At 40.5% G+C, this 20,527-nt stretch overlaps 1 protein-coding gene across 4 annotated transcripts in view; it reads left to right on the plus strand.

The window, feature by feature from the left end:
* Window positions 1–7,619: 7,619 nt before the first annotated feature.
* The window catches only part of plekhf1 (pleckstrin homology domain containing, family F (with FYVE domain) member 1), a 30,450-nt gene continuing 17,542 nt past the window's right edge, over window positions 7,620–20,527 (plus strand). The window contains exons 1-2 of one of the 4 annotated variants that reach the window (XM_073070100.1): window positions 7,620–7,638; window positions 8,152–8,200. The gene's annotated coding sequence lies outside the window, so the exon portion shown is untranslated. Of the gene's footprint in view, window positions 7,639–7,845; window positions 8,201–20,527 lie in introns of those variants that run through there. The other 3 variants (XM_073070098.1, XM_073070101.1, XM_073070097.1) reach the window with 3 other exon arrangements.

Here is a 20,527-nt window from a genome sequence, read left to right on the forward strand (position 1 = left end):
GGCAGGGGTGAGGGTGAGAGGAGGTATACATTTAAGATGTTTGGATGAAAGATAGGCGGTTATGTCAGAGGTAAGCTTTTTTTACACAGTGAGTGATCAGGGCATGGAACATGCTACCAAGAGTGGTGGTAGAGATAGATACATTAGGGATATTTAAGAGACTCTTAGATAGCAATTTGGATGAAAGAAAAATGGTGTGCTATGTGGGAAGGAAGAGCTTGACTGACCTGGAAGTAGGTTCATGGTCGGCACAACCAAAGCACCCTTACGTTCTGTACTGGTCTATGTTCTCATGTTGGTAAGCTCCCAAGAGAAATTTAACAGCCTATAATTTGTATTCATTTAAATGAAGAATTATTAGTTGTGTTTATAGATCTTACTGAGCATTTTATATAAAAATCAGCAACTGCTACAATTAAGGCTAATTATTCAAAAGTATACTCGTGCTACAGAATTTCGCCTTAAAGAATCTACTCATCAAGCAACTGCATTCACCATATCTCACTTTGGGGTGAGACAGGCAGAGTCCACACCCAAAATTGTCTCAATCATACTCACTGCAACTGTCATTTGACCCACTTGGCACTTCTTTTAAAAAATGTCCTCAGTAAACAAAAGGGGTACATGTCCACAATCCCTTATCCGAAATTCTGAAATCCAAAAAGCTCCGAAAACCGAAGAGTTTTTCACCAACAGCTGACGTCACTCAGGTGTGACGTGGCAGCACTAGCAGAGGCCGCCAGACGTCAGTTGTGGCTCGGCGCTCGTACCGGTTACACGTACATTTGCTGTTCGCTGATATGTTGTGTTCACTGTGGACTTTGTGTTTAATTTCACTGTGAAAATGTTAAAAAGAGCTGCAGATACCCCTATGGGTAACAATGAGAAAAAGAGAAGGAAGCAGCTATCATTATCAATAACGCAGAAAGTGGAGTTATTGCAGAAGCTTGATCGTGATGTGTCTGTGCGGCGTCTTACTGAAGAATATGGTGTCGGAACTACCACCGTCTATGATTTAAAGAAACAGAAAGACAAGTTATTGAAGTTTTACAGTGACAGTAACATTGTACATTTATTCCAATAAGTCATTTATCATGTGTTTGATTCGGTTTGTTTGAAGCTGTATATTTTTATGTTTTATTGAATGTTTTTGTTGGAAATAAAAAAATTTCTTGTCATTATTCCCTAAACAATACAGTATAACAACTATTTACATAACATTTACATTGTATTAGGTATTATAAGTAATCTACAGGTGATTTAAAGTATACAGGAGGATGTGCATAGGTCTGGAGCTCTGCTGGGTCCTAAAGTCCACCTGCACTGAGACAGGTTAAATAAGGGACTTGAGCATACATGTTTTTTTGTATCCGCGGGGAGATGGGGGTCCCAGGACCGATGATGAGAGATTCTGAAATCTGAAAAAGTTCTGAATTCCAAAATGCAACTGGCCCCAAGGATTTCGGATAAGGGATTGTGGACCTGTATTTTATACCTACTTTCTGTGAATGCAGTAGTCTATGAAACCTAATAATGGGTAGATTATGTATTTACCGATGAATAAACAATGAAATTGCCCTTGAACGTATATCAGAAATTAACAATGACCCATTCAGTACTTCCCTTCAGAAGGTACACAAACACCACTTTGGCAGCTGAACCTCACAACTGTATTGCATGCTAGTCATGGGGAATGCTTGGGAGATTTCCTTCAATAGTGTATTCTTATTCTGCTTACCTATGTAAGGGGTTTCTTCTTCTATGTTACTGTTAAGGCTAATAAAATGGCTTTTGTTATGTTAACTGGTGAGAGAGGACTTTCTCTCGCAGTTTGTTTGGGTTATAATTACTGATAACGAGAATTGTATTCATTTGTTAATCAATTGGGAGAGCTCTTATTTTTTCTTGTGGGTCTGTGAGCTAGTGTTGCGCGGACTTTTGGGGAGAAAGCGCGAGGGGGTTAGAGAGAGAAGGAGACGTGATGCTGTAAGCTGGGCGATGGAATGGACCCCGAGCGGGGGTCCGAGGTCCAGGGTTTCGGCGAGGAGAGGAGACGAGGACAGATTTGTGTGGAGCGTCTGGTCGACCATTGTTGTTGGTCCCAGGCGGCAGGTCAAGGAGATCAGAGGGGATCGAATGGTGGCCAGAAGACTTTGTTAACTGAGTTCCAACGGTTGTGCACGAAGTGGTTGAACTTTGTTAAGTTTGCCGCCTTTTACTTTTATATTGTATCTCTATTAAGTACATAGTTCCAGTACGTTCCATAAAGTGTAATCATTTAATCACCTATTGTGTACTGTCTGTTACTTGGCGTGGTGGGGACATCACACAGTGTCTACACAAGCTGATTACCCAGTTTGGTGGGGCCGAAGGCTGCTCCCCCTAGACAGAAGCGAGCTGAGCGAGCCTGAGGCTTACCAGGGGGTTACACCTAAATCTTCCCATTCATTCAAATTTAACAGATGGTCTATAAGAATAATTGAAGTGTGCTTCAAACCTGAGTTTAAAGATCCAAGTACTGTCGCACGAAGCTTAAATGCATGATGTTACAAGGCCCAGACTAATGTTATGACAATATTGGAAAGTAATCTTCTATTTATTAGAAGTTTTAGAAACAATGCCATATTTGTTTATAGTTGTCCTGTAATAAACCAACATGAATAACATGAATTATCAACCTCTTCTACCATGGCTAGTCAAATACTGCAAAACATTCCCTTTCCTTGCTATTACAATCAGGCAGGAGGTACAGAAATCTTTTCTGTCCCACACCAGCAGGTTCAGGAACAGTTATTACCCGACAGCCATCAGGCTCCTGAACCGGCATAGATAATTCCATTCACTACAACTCTGAAGGATCTACAGACTCACTTCCAAGGACCCTTTATAAATCATGTATTATTCTGTTTACACACTTTGTCTCCTTCAGCACACTGGTGTTTGTTAGGCTTTGTCTGTTTATGTATATTTTTGTAAAATTCTATGGTATTTCTTTTTTTCTCTGTAAATGCTGCAGGTGGTATGTGGTAACACTGGTATTGTTTGCACTGTTGTAACTATGTGGTTTTGTGTAGGTCTTGTAGCTTTAGTTTTTGGTTTGTTGGGTGGTAGAGTTGGTCTCCTGACTTGGTGAGTCTGGGTAGTCTTGTGTTGTCTGGTGGGTTTGGAGCTCCTTTCCGGGAAACGCGCTAAGATGGTAACGCGATATTAATACACTGCAGCCTCTCCGGATTCTGGATTTGGGGATTGCCAAACATTATGTGGACTTTCTGGTGTAGTCTGTTTTGTCATGTGCTTTTGTGATAACATTCTGGAGGAACGTTGTTTCATTTTTTAACTGCATTGCAGTTGTGGTTTCTAAATGACAATAAACCAAAATTCAAATTCAAAATAAATTTAATTTGAAATGTAAAGCAAAGCATTAGTGTCATAGTCACTGTATTTTCTAATCCATATCCTTTACAAAATAATGTAAAATTGAAGCCATCTTCGTACAGTAACATGTCATTCACAAGAGCATTACTGTGCTGAATTCAGCTATAACCCTAGACATCAGTGATACAAGTCAAGGGAGTCATAGTTTTTTCAATATCACAGAGAAAAATTTTAAAATATTAACATATTTTAATATTTTAGAGCTCATTTTAATATCACATGAGGGAAAATTTAGAACAAGTGAAATCAGTTACCAAGATAGTGGAAAAGTGTGTATGGAACTGGAGGAGATAGCAGAGGTACTTAATGAGTACTTTGCTTCAGTATTGACTACAGAAAAGGTTAAAATGAATAAACAGATAACTAATCCCATAGTCAAGTATACATTACGAATTTGGTTTCAATTTCGTAAATTTTTTGGCTTGAATAAGTTTATGCTGTCATGTCCTATAGTATCTAACTACTTCTTTCGGCCTTCATCTATAAATCAAGCTTTTCTATTATGGAAAACAAAAGGTATAACATGTTTTCGTGATCTGTTTTTGGATGATAACATTATGTCCTTTGAACAGCTATCTAATAAATATAATTTACCTAAAACCCATTTTTTTAGATATTTGCAAGTCAGAAATTTTCTGTATAATGAATTAAAGTCTTTTTCGAAAGAATGTCCATTGGACATTACAGAAAGAATTTTAGCCCTCAATCCTTGTCAAAAGGGTTTAGTAGCTATCATTTATAATATGATTATGAGTGTACAGCCAGATGTATCAGAAAAAATTAAGAAGGAATGGCAAGAAGAATTGTATTGTTCTATATCTACTGAGCAATGGGAAAAAATTTTGTCATTGGTAAATTCGTCCTCTATTTGTGCTAAACATGCCCTAATACAATTTAAGGTTGTACATAGAGCTCACATGTCTAAAGATAAACTTGCTCGATTTTATTCTTATGTTAATTCAACTTGTGACAGATGTCATTCTGATGTTGCTTCATTGACTCATATGTTTTGGTCTTGTCCTTGTTTACAAAATTATTGGAAAGATATTTTTAATATTATTTCAAGAGTTTTAAATATCAATTTCCAACCGCATCCTTTTACTGCAATTTTTGGTTTACCAATGATAGATAATAATCGTCTATCCGCTTCATCTCAACGACTGATTGCATTTGTTACATTAATGGCTAGAAGATCTATTTTATTGAATTGGAAAGAAATTAACCCTCCAACTGTATTTCAGTGGTTTTCTCAAACTATTTCTTGTTTGAGTTTAGAAAAAATTAGAAGTGTGGTTTTTGATTCTTCAGTTAAATTTGAGGAAACTTGGAGACCATTTATTCAACATTTTCATATGAGTTAAATGGTCTGATCCTAAACATTATTATTATCCTTAAGTATTTGGATGGAGGTTCGGAGTTATCGGCACTACTGTATGTATTTAACATTATGCAATTGCCCATGTTGGTTAGTTTTTTTTAAGTTTTCTTTTAGTTTTTTGGGGTTTTTTTTTCTCTTTTTTGATTCTTTTACATTAATACTATGAGTTTGGGAGGCTTTATATATTGATTATTACATATCTGATTGTCTATTTAAACTATTAATTATGTACTCTCAAATGTTTTGTATTCATATTTCACTTATGTTTTTCTTAAAATTAATAAAAAGATTTTTTTTAAAAAGAAAAGGATCTTGGTGATTCTCTGAATGACTTACAGTGGACTGAAAAGCTTGAGCATGTAGATATTAAGAAAGAGGAGCTTTTGGAAAGCATCAAGTTGGATAAGTCACCAGGACCGGATGAGATGTACCCCAGGCTACTGTGGGAGGTGAGGGAGGAGATTGTTGACCCTCTGGTGATGATCTCTGCATCATCAATGGGGATGGGAAAGGTTCTGAAGGATTGGAGGGTTGTGGATGTTGTTCCATTATTCAAGAAAGGGAGTAGAGATAGCCCAGGAAATTATAGACCAGTGAGTCATACTTCAGTGGTTGGTAAGTTGATGGAGAAGATCCTGAGAGGCAGGATTTATGAACATTTGGAGAGGCATAATATGATTAGGAATAGTCAGCATAACTTTGTGAAAGGCATGTCGTGCCTTACAAACCATTGAATTTCTTGAGGATGTGAATAAACACATTGATGAAGGTAGAGTAGTAGATGTAATGTATATGGATTTCAGCAAGGCATTTGACAAGGTACCCCATGCAAGGCTTATTGAGAAAGTAAGGAGGCATGGGATCCAAGGGAATATTGCTTTGTGGATCCAGAACTGGCTTGCTCACAGAAGGCAAAGAATGGTTGTAGACGGATCATATTCTACATGGAGGTCGGCCATGAGTGGAGTGCCTCAGGGATCTGTTCTGGGACCGTGATTTTTATGAATGACCTTGATGAAGAAGTGGAAAGATGGGTTAGTAAATTTGCTGATGACACAAAGGTTGGAGGTGTTGTGGATAGTGTGGAGGGCTGTCAGAGGTTACAGTGAGACATTGACAGGATGCAAAACTGGCTCAGAAGTGGCAGATGGAATTCAACCCAGATAAATGTGAGGTGGTTCATTTTGGTAGGTCAGATATGGTGACAGAATATAGTATTAATGGTAAGACTCTTGGCAGTGTGGAGGATCTTGGGGTCCGGAACCATAGGACACTCAAAGCTGCTGCACAGTTTGACTCTGTGTTTAAGAAGGCATACGGTGCATTGGCCTTCATCAATCATGGGATTGAGTTTAGGAGCTGAGAGGTAATGTTGCAGCTATATAGGACCCTGGTCAGATCCCACTTGGAATGCTATGCTCAGTTCTGGTTGCCTCACTACAGGAAACTATAGAAAGGGTGCAGAGGAGATTTACAAGGATGTTGCCTGGATTGGGGAGCATGCCTTATGAGAATAGGTTGAGTGAACTCAGCATTTTTTCCTTGGAATGCTGGAGGATGAGAGGTGACCTGATAGAGGTGTATAAGATGATGAGAGGCATTGATCATGTGGATAGTCAGAGGCTTTTTCCCAGGAAATGGCTAACACTAGAGGGAACAGTTTTAAGGTGCTTGGAAGTAGGTACAAAGGAGATGTCAAGGGTAAGTTTTTTACGCAGAGAGTGGTGAGTGCGTGGAATGGGCTGCTGGTGACAGTGGTGGAGGTAGATACGATAGGGTCTTTTAGGAGACTTCTGGACAGATATATGGAGCTCAGAAATATAGAGGGATATGGGTAACCCTTGATAATTTCTCAGGTAAGGACTTGTTCAACATAGCTTAATGGGCCGAAGGGCCTGTATTTTTCTGTAGGTTTTCTATGCTTCTATGTTTTCTATGTTAAGCTTAGTCTGTCCTCCAAGGTTCACTGATAACAATGCTAAGACTTTGTAGCTCATCTTCTATATAAAACAGCCCTGATGTGGTCTCTTGCGTCAGTGATGTCAGAAAAATCTTTTATAGAACATTGTCAGGCAATGTTAAGACCTCTTGAGTTCCGGTTGATTCTTTTCTCTAATGGTTTCTAGCTAACGTCTTCAATAAATTCTCCTAAGATCACTTTAATTGATCATTTCTTGACTACTTTTGTTTGCATCTCTTTTTAACTTTTATTGATCAAATTGGCATTGTTTAATTAAATGTCTCACTGATGTAAATATTCTCCCCAGTACAGTGATCTATTGTATTTTAATTTCTAAAAAAAGATATCTGTTATCTTTAGTGCTATTTTAATCATTTTATTTATCTGTGTGCATTTTTTTGTCTTTTTCTGTCCCTTAGTCTGAGAACTTGGAAACAAGCTCTTCGTATACCCAAGCAACCAAATCTTTCAAGAGATGTGGTTTTTGTAATACACATATCAGGACTTCGATTATAATTTTAACTTCTGAAATCGTTCAATGTGTCACCACTATGGCTATTGAAGCATTTGACCATCTGTTATTTAAGTTTCCTCAGGAAATGTTTTTTTTAAATTTGCATGCCTAAGTATTGAAAAGAAGTCAAATATTCAAAAGAAGTCAGCTGCTTGACCTTATTTACTAAACTGGGTGTTACTGTCTGAATTTTATTGGTAAAACACTGTTTGTTGGGGGAACAAATATAGATATTTTAACCTTACCCAGCCTTCTTGAGTTCATGTTTCCCTCTTTCAGAGAAAACCATGTAAGTGTTCCCGTGCTAAAGATCTAATGCAAGCAATTTACTTGAGCAACATTCCAACCAAAGTAAGTAAGACCTGCTTGTGGGCTTTGGATTTCATAGTAGTTAGAGTGGAGACATCATTTCTACAGTGAAACGTTACAAAGGTTTTGCAATGAACGAGACATTGGAGGAAATGAAAGGCAAAGATGGCTTTTTCGAAGTTGCATGAATGATTGTTATTCTTTTTAGGTTATTCATCCTTACCTTACATAAGTCCTTTTATGTTCAGCAGTCTGCCTGTTTAATAATTTTTCTGACACTTGTTATAGAGCTGATTTAATAATCCTGGCAAAAGATCAGTTGCAGTCAATAAAAAACTCAAACTTACAGAACCAAAATCCTGATTATCAAATAGATCTTACGGCGTTGCAGATTTCTTGTATTGTAAAATACAAACAGGAGGGGAAAAGTGTATGGCTTATTTTTTTTTAAAATCCAGCTTTGCATTTCCTTCCTTCCTTCCTGAGCACACTTGTGTTAACAGAAACGCAGTAAAACAAACATTACTCAACGAACCTTTCTGCTCTGTGCAATAGTGTGAAGGCTGATTGCAGGAACAAGCAGAATATTTTCATCACAAAACAGGTACGTGTTTCTTTTTAAACATTTCATTCAATTTTTAAGTATTGCTGAAATTAGTCAGCTTAGTATTTCATATTAGTGCTGGGCTGGACTCACACAGATTAAATGCCCGGCTTGCAGCACCTTGAACCTGGGAATGTTCCCCTCTAGCATATTAAATTGATTTGAAACAGAAATAGCCGTGGTGCTTTGTTGTCTTTCAGGCAAGGCTGCAATGGGGAAATAAAAAATCCCATTCTTTTGCACTTCACTTAAGTGAAAATAATCTTTAGGGTGGGGCAAATTAGGGTGGATAAACCCACAGGGCCTAACAAAATGCCCTTTGGACCTCATGCAGAAATTGCAGGGGGCCTGGCAGAGGTATTTAAAACATTTTAAGCACGGGTGAGGTGCCGGAACACCAGAGAATATCTAAAGTTGTTCCACTGTTTTATAAAAGACTCTTAAGAATCAGGTGGGAAATTGTATAGTGCTGAGCCTGAATCTGAGCCTGATATCATTAGTGGGTAAATTAGTGAAAGGTATTCTAAGTGACTGGATATATAAGTATTTGGATAGATAGGTTCTGATTAGGGATAATTAACATGGCTTTGTGTATGATAGGTTGTGTCTAACCAATCTTACAGAGTGTTTTTGAGGAGGTTCCCAGGAAAATTTATGACAACAAGGCATGGAAAAGAAAACATTGTGTGCATGGACTTTAGCAAGGCTTTGACAAGGTCCTGCATGGGAGGCTGATCAAGAAGGTTCAGTTGCTTGGCATTAAGGATGACATAGTAAATTGAATTCAAGACTAACTTTGCAGGAGTAGTCAGAAATTTGTAGTAGATGGTTGCCTCTCTGACTGGAGGCTTGTGACTAGTGATGTGCCACAGGGATCAGTGCTGGGGCCCTTGTTTGTCATCTACAGCAACGATCTGGTTGATAATGTAGTAAACTAGATCAGCAAATTTGTGGATTACACCAAGATTGCCGGTGTAGTGGACAGCGAGAAAAGCTGCCATAGCTTGCAGCAGAATCTGGACCAACTGGAAAAATAGTCTGGAAAAACTGAAGATGGAATTTAATGCAGGCAAGTGTGAGGTGTTGCACTTTGGCAGGATAAACCAGGGTTAGGACTTAGTGATCAGAAAGGCACTGAAGAGTGTGGTAGAACAGAGGGATCTGGGCATAAAGTTCCATAATTCCATGAAAAGAGTGTCACAGGTAGACAGGGTTGTATGGAGAGCTTTTGGCATAAAATCAGAGTATGGGAGTTGCGATGCTATGTTGAAGTTGTATGAGACATTAGTAAGGCCAATTTGGAGTATTGTGTGCAGTTTGGGTCACCTAGCTACAAGAAAAATATCAGTAAGATTGAAAAAGTAGAGAGAAATTTACAAGGATGTTGCTGGGACCTAAGTTGTAGGGGAAGGTTGAATATGTTATGACATTTTTTCCCCTAGAAAGCGAGGGGAAATTTGATATAGGTCTGCAAAATTATAAGAGGCATAAGTAGGATAAATGCACACAAGCTTTTTTTTTACTGAGACTAGAACTAGAAGTTCTAGGTTAAGGGTGAAAGGTGAAATATTTAAGGGAACCTGAGGGAGAGCTTCTTCACTCAGAAGGTTGTGTTGCCAACGGAAGTGGTGTGGTGGACACAAGTTCACTTGCAACAGTCTGGGTAAGCATGGGGGCTGTGATCCACATGCGGTTTGACATGGCAAGGCAGAATAATAATTTGGTGTGGTCTAGATGAGCCGAAGGGTCTGTTTCTGTGTTGTAGTGATCTATGACTCTATGACTAGTAAGCACTCAGTAAGAAATGGTTTGGTTTGCTTTCATACCTGGCAATATAGAACTGGGACAATATTTGGACAAACTTCATGATTAGAGATTATTTCAGAGAATGTATTATTTGTTCATGCAACAATTAAAAGGGTTAAATTAATATTCATTTTGATGTTATGGGACATATCCTCTTTGAGTGTTGAATTTCATAGTAAATGTTCTTGTTTAGACTTCTTTCTACACCCTTGTTGCACAGTAATGTACTGGATGTCATGGCTTTTAGAATGTAGCAAGGCGATTCAGTCATCTGGGACTGTCGTGAATGATGGAAACAACCGTTTATCCCCTTAACAAATGAGACTAATGAGTGCGAAAGGAGAGGAATGGCAAAGAGCCAACTGCTATGGCAAATCTATGGTTCTGTGACAGAGAAAAATGATTGAAACCAGGTGCAGAAGTAGGGAGAATTAAATGCAACACACACAAAATGCTGGAGGAACTCAGCAAGTCAGGCTGCATCTATGGAAATGAATAGTCAACGCTTTGGGCAGAGAGCATTCATCAAGACTGGAAAGGAAGGGGAGAAGCAAGAATAAGAAGGTGGGGGGGGATGGAGGAAAAGCAGTACAAGCTAGAAGGAGAAAAATGAAGCCAGGTACAATAGACGCCCACCCCACCCCACGACAGATTTGCAGGTACAGTAATAAACATGAGAAATTCTGCAGGTGCTGGAAATCCAAACAAAATCACACACAAAATGCCGGAGGATCTCAGCAGGTCTAGCTTGTACTCCTTCCCCTCCCCCATCCCCACCACCCTCCAGTTCTGATGAAGCATCTCCGCCTGAAACATTGACTGTTTAGTCGTCGCCGTAGATGCTGCCTAACCTGCTGGGTGATGCTGAATGAGATTCACTTTCTTGCAGGCATTCACGGGAAAATAAAGAAATGCAATTGAATTTATGAAAAACTATAAATAACAAACGCTGAAAACAACCAATGTGCAAAAGAAGATTAGTCATGCAATAATAAAAGAAGTAAATCAATAATACTGAGAACAAGAGTTGAAGAGTCCTTGAAAGTGACTTGATAGGTTGTGGAGGCAGATCAGTTCAGTGGGTTCTGGAGCCTGATGGTTGTAGGGTAATAGCTGTTCCTGGATTTGGTGGTGTGGGACCTAAGGCTTCTGTACCTCCTGCCCAATGGAAATAGTGAGAAGAGAGCATGGCTCGGATGATAGGTGCCCTTGATAATGGATGCTGCTTTCGTGTGGCGGTACTCCCTGTAAATGTGCTCAAAGAATGGGGGTGGAGGGGGAGATGTTGCTTGTGATGGACTGGCCTGTATCCATTACTATTGTAGAATTTTCCATTCCTAGGCATTGGTGCATTCATATGAGGCTCTGATGCAACCAGTCAGGATACTCTCCACTGTGACTATATAGAGAACTGTCAATGTTTTTGATGACACGCCGAATCTGCGCAAACTTCGAAAAAATTGATCTGTCCATGCATGGTCCATATCCCTCCACTGTCTACTTTTACTTGTTTCTACCTAATGCCTCTTAAATCTGCTATAACCTAGGAATGATCTCCCTTTCTATCCTAAACCACTGATGCTGAGCTATTGTGAATAGTTGGTATCTCAAGGAACATTAAGAATGAAGAATGGAAAATTCTTGGTCTGTCTATCTTAGTTTCACAATATCCAGTGCAGTGGTCACATGAACTGCAACTAGACATGTGGAGCTTGGGTTAGCAATAATTTGGATGCATTGCCTATTATTGTTCTACCAACAACCCAATTGCTTGCCACCAGAGACATCAATTCAATGATCCATTTTGTCTTCTTCCTGGGATCCGCACTGTCACATAAACCCAACTTCACCCAACTTGATTCATTCTACATGATATCAAGAAATGACTTAAAATTCTGGCCATAGCACAAGTTATAAGATCTGACAACATCCCATCTGTAGGACAGTAAGTTTGTGCTCCAGATGTGGCCAGTACGATCTGGTGAATGTCAGTGTTGTAGTTGGACTGTAATCAGTTTGGTTTTACCAGATCCTTGATCCAAGTGGCAGGTTGGGCGGCTATTTGATAGCTCCAGCTCCAGCGATCCAAGGTCAGTTCTGGTGTTGTCCATGGATGTAGTATAGAAGCATAAAAATATAATCAGATCATTTCCAAAAGCTGAAAGTAAATATGCCTAGTACTAAATCTAACAGCTGACCTTCCCTAAAGTCATAGACTGCAGAACTATTTTTGGTTAAAATTACTTGTAACAAATATTCATTTCATCACACTCAGTGGCAATTTTATTCGGTACAGGAATGGAACCTAGTGTGGTCTTTTGCTGCTGTAGCACATCCACTTAAAAGTTTGACATGTTGTGCATTCAGGGATGGTCTTCTGCACACCACTGTTGTAATGCATGGTTATTTGAGTTAATCTCGCTTTCCTGTCAACTTGAACCAGTCTGGCCGTACTCCCTGACCCCTCTCATTAACAAGGCGTTTTCGCTCACAGAACAGCCACTCACTGTTTTGTTTGTTGCACCAATCTCTGTAAACTCTAGAGACTGTTGTGTATGAAAATCCCAGGAGATTAGTGATTCTGAGATACACAAACCACCCCATCTGGCACCGACAATCATTCCATGGTGACAGTCACTTAGATCACATTTCTTTCACATTCTGATGCTTGTTGACTATGTTTGCATGCTTTTATGCATTGAATTGCTCCTCCATAATAAAGCAGCTACTGACTGCATATAAGACCATAAGATTCAGGAACAGAATTAGGCCATTTGGCCCATTGAGCCTGCTCCACAATTCCATCATGGCTGACCCATTTCCCTTCCAACCCCAATCTCCTGCCTTCTCCTTGTATCCCTTCATGTCCTGACTAATCAAGAATATATCAACCTCTGCCTTAACTATACCCAGCACTTGGCCTCCACAGCTCCATGTGGCACAAATTCCACAGATTCATCACTCTCTGGCTAAAAAAATTCCTCCTTATCTCCGTTCTAAATGTCACTCTATTGTGAGGATGTGTCCTCTGGTCTTGGACTCCCCTATCACAGGAAACATCCTCTTCATATCCCTCTGTTCAGCCTTTCACCATTCGATAGGTTTCTATGAGGTCCTCCTCATTCTTCTGAATTCCAGTGAATACAGGTCCAGAGCCATCAAACACTACACATATGATGAGCTTTTCAATTCCAGAATCATTTTCATGAACCTCCTTTGAACCCCCTCCAATGTCAGCACATCCTTTCTTAGATAAGGGGCCGAAAACTGCTCACAATACTCTGTGAGGCCTAGCCAGTGCTTTATAAAGCCAAACATTACATCCTTATTTTTATATTCTAGACCTCTTGAAATGAAGACTAACATTGCATTTGCCTTCCTCACCACCGACTCACCTGCCAATTAACCTTTAGGGGATACTGCATGAGGACTCCCAAATCCCTTTGTGCCTCAGATTTTTGAATTTTCTCTCTATTTAGGAAATAGCCAGTGCTTTTATTTCTTCTATCAATGTGCATGACTATATTCGCCCTGACTTTGTATTCCATCTGCCACGTCTTTGCCTGTTCTTCTAATCTAAATCCGTCTGCTTCCTCAAATCTACTTGCACCTCCACCTATCTTTGTATCATCAACAAACTTGGCCACAAAGCCATCAATTCCATCATCCAAATCATTGACATAAAAAGAAGTGGTCCCAACACAGACCTCTGTGGAACACTACTAGACACCAGCAACCAGTCAGAAAAGGCTCCCTTTAAAAGGCCAATCAACCATTGGTCTATCCATGCTGGTATCTTTCCTGTATAACCATGGCCTCTTAACCTGTTAACATGTGCGGCAGCTTGTAAAGCACCTTCTGAAAATGCAAGTACACAACATCCACTGATTCTCCTTTGCCTATACTACTTGTTATTTCTTCAAATAATTCCAACAGATTTGTCAGGCAAGATTTTCCCGTAAGAAACCATGCTGACAATGGCCTATTTTATCATGTGCTACCAAGTGCCCCAAAACAACATCCTTAACGCTCGACTGCACTATCTTCCACCTTTGAGGTCAGGCTAATTGGTCTATAATTACCTTTCTTCTGACCCACCTACTTTTTGAAGAATGGAGTGACATTTGCAATTTTCCAGTCTTCCAGAACCAAGCCAGAATCCATTGATTCTTGAAAGGTCATTACTAATGCCTCTACAATCTCTTCAGCCACCTCTTTCAGAACCCTGGGGTGTAGAGCATCTGGTCCAGGTGACTTATCTACCTTCAGACCTTTCAGTTTGCCAAGCATCTTCTCCCTAGTAATGGCAACTTCAGTCACTTCTGCTCCCTGACATTCTTGAAACTTTGGGCTTACTGTTAGTGTCTTTCATAGTGAAGACTGATGTAAAATACTTATTCAGTTCATCCACCATTTCTTTGTCCCACATTCCTACCTCTCCAGTATCATTTTCCGGCAGTCCAATATTTACTCTTGCCTCTCTTTTACACTTCATGTACGTGAAGAAACTTTTGTATGCTCTTTAATATTACTGGCTAGCTTACCTTTGTATTCCATCTTTTCTTTCTGTTGGTTTTAAAAAACTTCCCAATCCTCTAACCCCACTAATATTTATTCTATTATATGCCCTCTTTATCTTTTATGTTGACCTTGACTTCTATTGTCAGCCACGGTTTTGTCATCCTGCCTTTAGAATACTTTTTCTTTGGGATGTATCTATCCTGTGTTTCCAAATTGCTCCCAGAAATTCCAGCCGTTGCTGCTCTACTGTCCGTGTCCCCTTCCAATCAATCTTGTACAGTTCCTGTCTCATGCCTCTGTTATTCCCCTTACTCCCCTGTAATGCTGATGCATCCTACTTTAGCTGCTGCTCCTTAAATTGCAGGGTGATTTCAATTATATGTAACCACTGTCCCCAAAGAGTTCCTTTACTTTGAGCTCTCTAATCAATTCCAGTTCATTGCACAGCACCCAATCCAGAGTAGCTGATCCCCTAGTGGGCCCAACCACGAGCTGCTCTTAAGAGCCATCTCAAAGGCATTCTATAAATTCCCCCACTTGGGATCCAGCACCAAACTGATTTTCCCACTCTACCTGAATATTGAAATCACCCACAACCATTTTACAATGGTAAAATTTTACATTTTACATTGCCCTTTTACAAGTATTTTCTATCTCCTTTTGTAATTTGTAGATCACATCTTTACGACTGTTTGGAAGTTTGTATGTAGTCCCTCACTGGGTTTGGATGCAGATTTGGCTCATTAGCTGGCTCTGTTAACAGCCACATGACTTCGCGGTGTGAAGGCTACCTTTCACAAACAACAGGATTGGTACGATTTGGGGCACAGCCAAACAGGAACGTTGTGATTTTCCAATTAAAGAAATCTCAATCTGAGTGAATGCGCTGTACCTACTGCCCATACACAATTATCAGTCGCCAAGAAATAACAGAATATACACCGCATACATTTATTTTAAAAGTTGATTTATTAATTTCAGCTTTATCAAACAGTTATTAAAAGAAAGAAAATTTTAAAAGTGAAAAAAGGGCCCATTACAGATAAAAACAGTCTAAACGTACAGATGGCGTCGGATCTTATATTTTCCAAAAGCTGGGTATCACCATTACTCACAGCACGCTTTGCGAGAAAAAAGAATCAATGATAGAAAATTCTATCTATGATTGGTGATGATAATTCAGTGCTGTGAGTAATGGTGATACAGTATTCAAATGGATTCCGTGATTTCAAAACCCTCAGCCCATTTATAAATGGCAGTAACATATCTCACACCTTCTCTCAAATCCACCATCCTGATTGACTGACACAACATTCCTAAATTGAACATCATAGCCCCTTATCTTTAGCCGAAGCCAAAACATTCTACCAGCAAGACACACTGCTTTTACAGAAACCTTTTAAATGAAACATTCCACAGCACTAGTAGTAGAAATCTTAGCCAGGGCGTGACATTCTACCACCCCACCCCCCACCACCACCAACAAAAAATAGCCATGTCCTCGTGACTTTGAAAGTTATCAAACCATTATTAATAACACAGTATTCAAATAAATTTCGTGATTTCAAAACTCTCAGCCTAATTGTAAATGGCAGTAACATATCTCACTAGGGGGATAGACAGAACACTCTGTTTCCTTGGTGTGTCATATAACAGCCTATCCGGGGGTTTCCTGACTCTCTGAGTTCCTCATCTCAACTTCAGTTTCAGCCACTCCTTGTGACCTTTTCTGTCTACTTGGAGATGCCTCTCCCTGTCCATTACTAGTGCTCCCTATTACATCATCTCTTCATCAATTCTTGGGGAGTTTGCGTAAGGTAACATAAACCACAAACCCAGTTCCTCATCCTGAGTCCACACAGCATTCAGTGGTTCAGTCCATTTCTGTTCTTTCCACTGATTGCTTTTCTATTCTCCTCCTCCTGTGCAGAGTTCTCCTCCTAGGTGTAGGCTCCATGTCAGGATCTGGGTCAATACTTATCTCCTGCTCGAGGGGAAAAAGGTGATTCCGATGGAGAATTTTGATAGGGCCATTTCCATATTCTGGCTTCACCTGGAAAACTGGCACGTATAGCATCTGGCTCCCTATTATACAGTATAAGGCATAGACACCCGACAGTCGGCCAACTTATGCTTCGCTGGTAGCACCAAATTTCTTATTAAAACTCTGTCTCCAGGCATCAGTTCAGAGAACCTAATCTTTTGATCGTATACGATGAAATCTGCGGATGCTGGAAATTCAAACAACAACACACACAAAATGCTGGTGGAACACAGCAGGCCAGGCAGCATCTATAGGGAGAAGCGCTGTCGACGTTTCGGGCTGAAACCCTTCGTCATATCTCCTTTTGTTTCTTTGATTCTGCTTGGTAGCAGAAACTGCTGCTAGCTCATAAGCCTTTTGCAGTTCTTATGTCAGGCACATACTTGAGACACATCTTCTGTGGCAAGACTTCACTTCTAGCTCCAAAACAGAGATCTACAGACAATCTCACTTCACACCCGAACATCAAATAGTAAGGTAAGTATCCGTTAACTTCATTCTGTGTACAGTTGTAGCAGTGGAGAAAAAAGCTCAATATGCTGAGTCCATTTGTTTTTTGTTGATATCAAGGGTTCCAAGTATGTCTAATAATGTCCAATTGAACCATTTAGGCTGGGGATTACCCAAAGGGTGATAGGGTGTGGTCCTCAATTTCTCGACTCTGAGCATGCTCAGTAACTCATGTTTGACCCAACTCTCACAAGCCCTTCTCTGGTCACTCTGTACTCCTCTTGGGAGGCCATAATGAACAAAATACTTCTCCCATAACAGCTTGACAACTGTGGGCGCCCTCTGATCCTTTGTGGAGAAGGCTTGAGCATATCTGGTGTAGTGATCAGTGATGACCAAGACATTCACAGTGTTGCTGGAATCAGGTTCTATGGAAAGGAAATCCATACACACTAAATCAAGTGGTCCTGCACTAAATAAGATAATGGAGCAACACTCGTAGGTTGTGCCTTCCTCCGAAAACATCAGATGCACGACTCTCAGTACTCTTAAACCTCAGGCTTCATTCCGAGCCAATAGAACCAATCGCGGATCAATCTGTAGGTCTCGGATCAAGCCCCAAATGACCTGAATCGTCATGAAGTGATTTCAACACAATCCTCCGATGTTTCTCATGCAAAACCAACTGGGAACACCGGGGTCTGTCAGGAAGAGATGTGGCCCTGTATAAAACTTGGTTCCTCAACTCCAGTTTGTCCCATTCTCTCATCAGTAGGGATATGGAAGGCTGTTTCATCTTTTCAGCTTGGGCCATCTCCCCTTCTGCAACAGATGACCAAATAGTATCTATACAAGTATCGTTTCACTGGGCTGCTGCCAATTCTGCAGGGCTCAAGGTGGGCAACTGCTTTGTATCCAAAGCGGTCAAGTTGCAGTAAGCTTGTGGAATGGCACAACCAGAAGCTCCCAAATGATCCACAGCTCTATCATGCCCAAGCCTTGCCACTGATTTCCCCACTGTCGAAAATTGGCACATTGCTTTAACACCAGAGGCAAGAACACTCCCACTCTCCATCCATTTCCAGCACCTCATACAAATGTCAGGACAACACATCTACATCAATGTTCTGGCCCTCCGGCCGATACTTCAGGCTGAAATCATAAGCAGACAATGCTATCAACCAATGATGACCTATGGCATTCAACTTCACCGAGGTCAGGATATAAGTCAATGAATTGTTGTCCATCCTCACTTCGAACTTGGCACCATATACATCCGCAATCTGAAGGTAGAGCGTTCCAATGAAACCGTTTGGAATCTGAAATGGCGTAAAGCGAAGAAGCAATTACCATTAATTTATATGGGAAAAATTTTTGAGCGTTCCCAGACCCAAAAAAATAACCTACCAAATCAAAGCAAGTAACACATAAAACCTAAAATAACAATAACATATAGTAAAAGCAGGAATGATATGATAAATTTACACCCTATATCAAGTAGAAATATGGTAGGTACACTGTAGTTTCACTTATCAAACTCGGGAAGGCAGCGAGCAAAAATTGATTTGGAGAAAAAAAAATCAGCACGTACATGCATATGTATGCACATGTGTGCGCACGTACACGCATGCACAAACAACTGCCCGCACAAGGCTTCACTGTCATTGTAGTCTTTCTCAGAGTAAACACACGTATAAAGTGGGTGTCTTTTTTTCGTAAAAGTGAAAATCCTCTTTGGTTAGCGAAAACAGGTACTAATGTAAGTCTTTCGTAACAGCAAGTTGTCGTAAAGATAACGTTCCAAAAGCGGGGGCCAGCTGTAGATAATCTCCACCACAGCCCACTTCAATGCCAGAAACTCCAGTTTGTGCATAGGGTAGTTTCGTTTGGAGGGTGACAGACTCTTTCTGACAAATACAACAGGTTTCAACCCTTTGCCCAGGTCCTGATATAGAACACTCCCTAAACCCTCACGGCTGGTGTCGGTATGCAGTACATACAGCAACGAGGGGTTTTGCAAAGGCCGACGTAGGTGCTTTAGTCAGCAACTCTTTCAGTATCAGAAAGGCCTCTTCACACTTTGCATCCCATCTTTCTCCGAAAGGCTCCGAAGGGCAAAGATGAACTTTATCTTCTTCCCCTTTCGTTCTCACTTTCTTCCCTATGGCAGGGTAACCAGACAGAAGCTGATTCAAAGGTGGCTTACTTTGGAGTAGTCCTTCACAACTCTCCAGTAGTACCCACAGAATCCAAGGAAAGAGCATAGGACTCTCACATTTTTTGGGCCTTGTCCATGTGGTCACCACATCTATCTTTCACAGATCAGTAACTACTCCATTCCCTGAGACTATGTGCCTGACTTAGTAGACTGATGTCTCATGGAATTGGCACTTGTCCAGTGACAGTTTTAACGCTTCAGCTTCTAAGTGGTTTAGCACATTCAGTAGCCTCGACTTATGCTCTTCCAGTATGGACCTGAACGCTATGAGATCATCAAAGTACACCAGTACCTCAAGCAAATTCATGTCCATAACTATCTTCTCCATGACAAGTTGGAAAGTAGCCTATGCTCCTGATATGACCTGGGGCATTCTTTCAAACTGAAAGAATCCAAATGAACATATAAAAGTTGCCTTCTCTTTATTGGCTTCATTCATGTGTATCTGATAATACTCACTCCTGAGGTCCAGCACACTGAACCACTTTGCTCCACTCAGGCAGGCCAATACATCCTTGATCTGAGGAACTGCATATTGGTCAGGGACCGTACGTGGATTCAGTGTCCGATCCTCAACACACCTTTGTACCTTCCCATTCTTCTTCCTCACCACCACTATGGATGACACATAGGGACTCCGTGATTCAGTGATAATTCCAGTTTCCTTCAGTTTCAGCAGAAGCTGCCGAACATCTTCCACCTCCACTGGTGCTAATCATCGAGACCTTTCTCTGAAAGGGATGTACTCTGTCACCCTGATGGTGTGACAAGTATGCTTGGAGTAACCCACATCAAACTCATCAGTGGAAAAGACATCTTCAAACCCAGCATCTTCTCCATTAGTCTCCTTTTCCATCCCTTGGATACCGAGGAGTTACCAAAGTTGACTGACTTGGCTTTTAAACTTTCTAATCCAGGAGATTGTCTCTCTCCCAGTTTTCTCACTGGAAAACTGGGCATTACAGCCACTGGGAAAAGATATGCCATTGGCATCCCATCTCTGACAGTGACCTCTCTTTCCAAGGTGTTCCTGACAATCACTGTCATCCTGTTTACATGTACAGCCAATGGTTTCTGCAGCTCAGGTCTCACCAGCACCCAAGCAAGTAAGCGTGACTCTTCTTCGTGATCTTCTGGATCCACCAAGAAGACCTTGTCATCAGGCATACTGGGGAATTTGGGGATTCCCGTCACTCTAGCTACTTCCCCAGGACATAACACACCAGTTTTGGCTGAATATACCACATAGTTCCTTATTTATGCTCATCATCCTGCTTAGAAAGAACTT

This window comes from Hemitrygon akajei, chromosome 17 (assembly GCF_048418815.1).
Source record: "Hemitrygon akajei chromosome 17, sHemAka1.3, whole genome shotgun sequence".
Classification (NCBI taxonomy): domain Eukaryota; kingdom Metazoa; phylum Chordata; class Chondrichthyes; order Myliobatiformes; family Dasyatidae; genus Hemitrygon; species Hemitrygon akajei.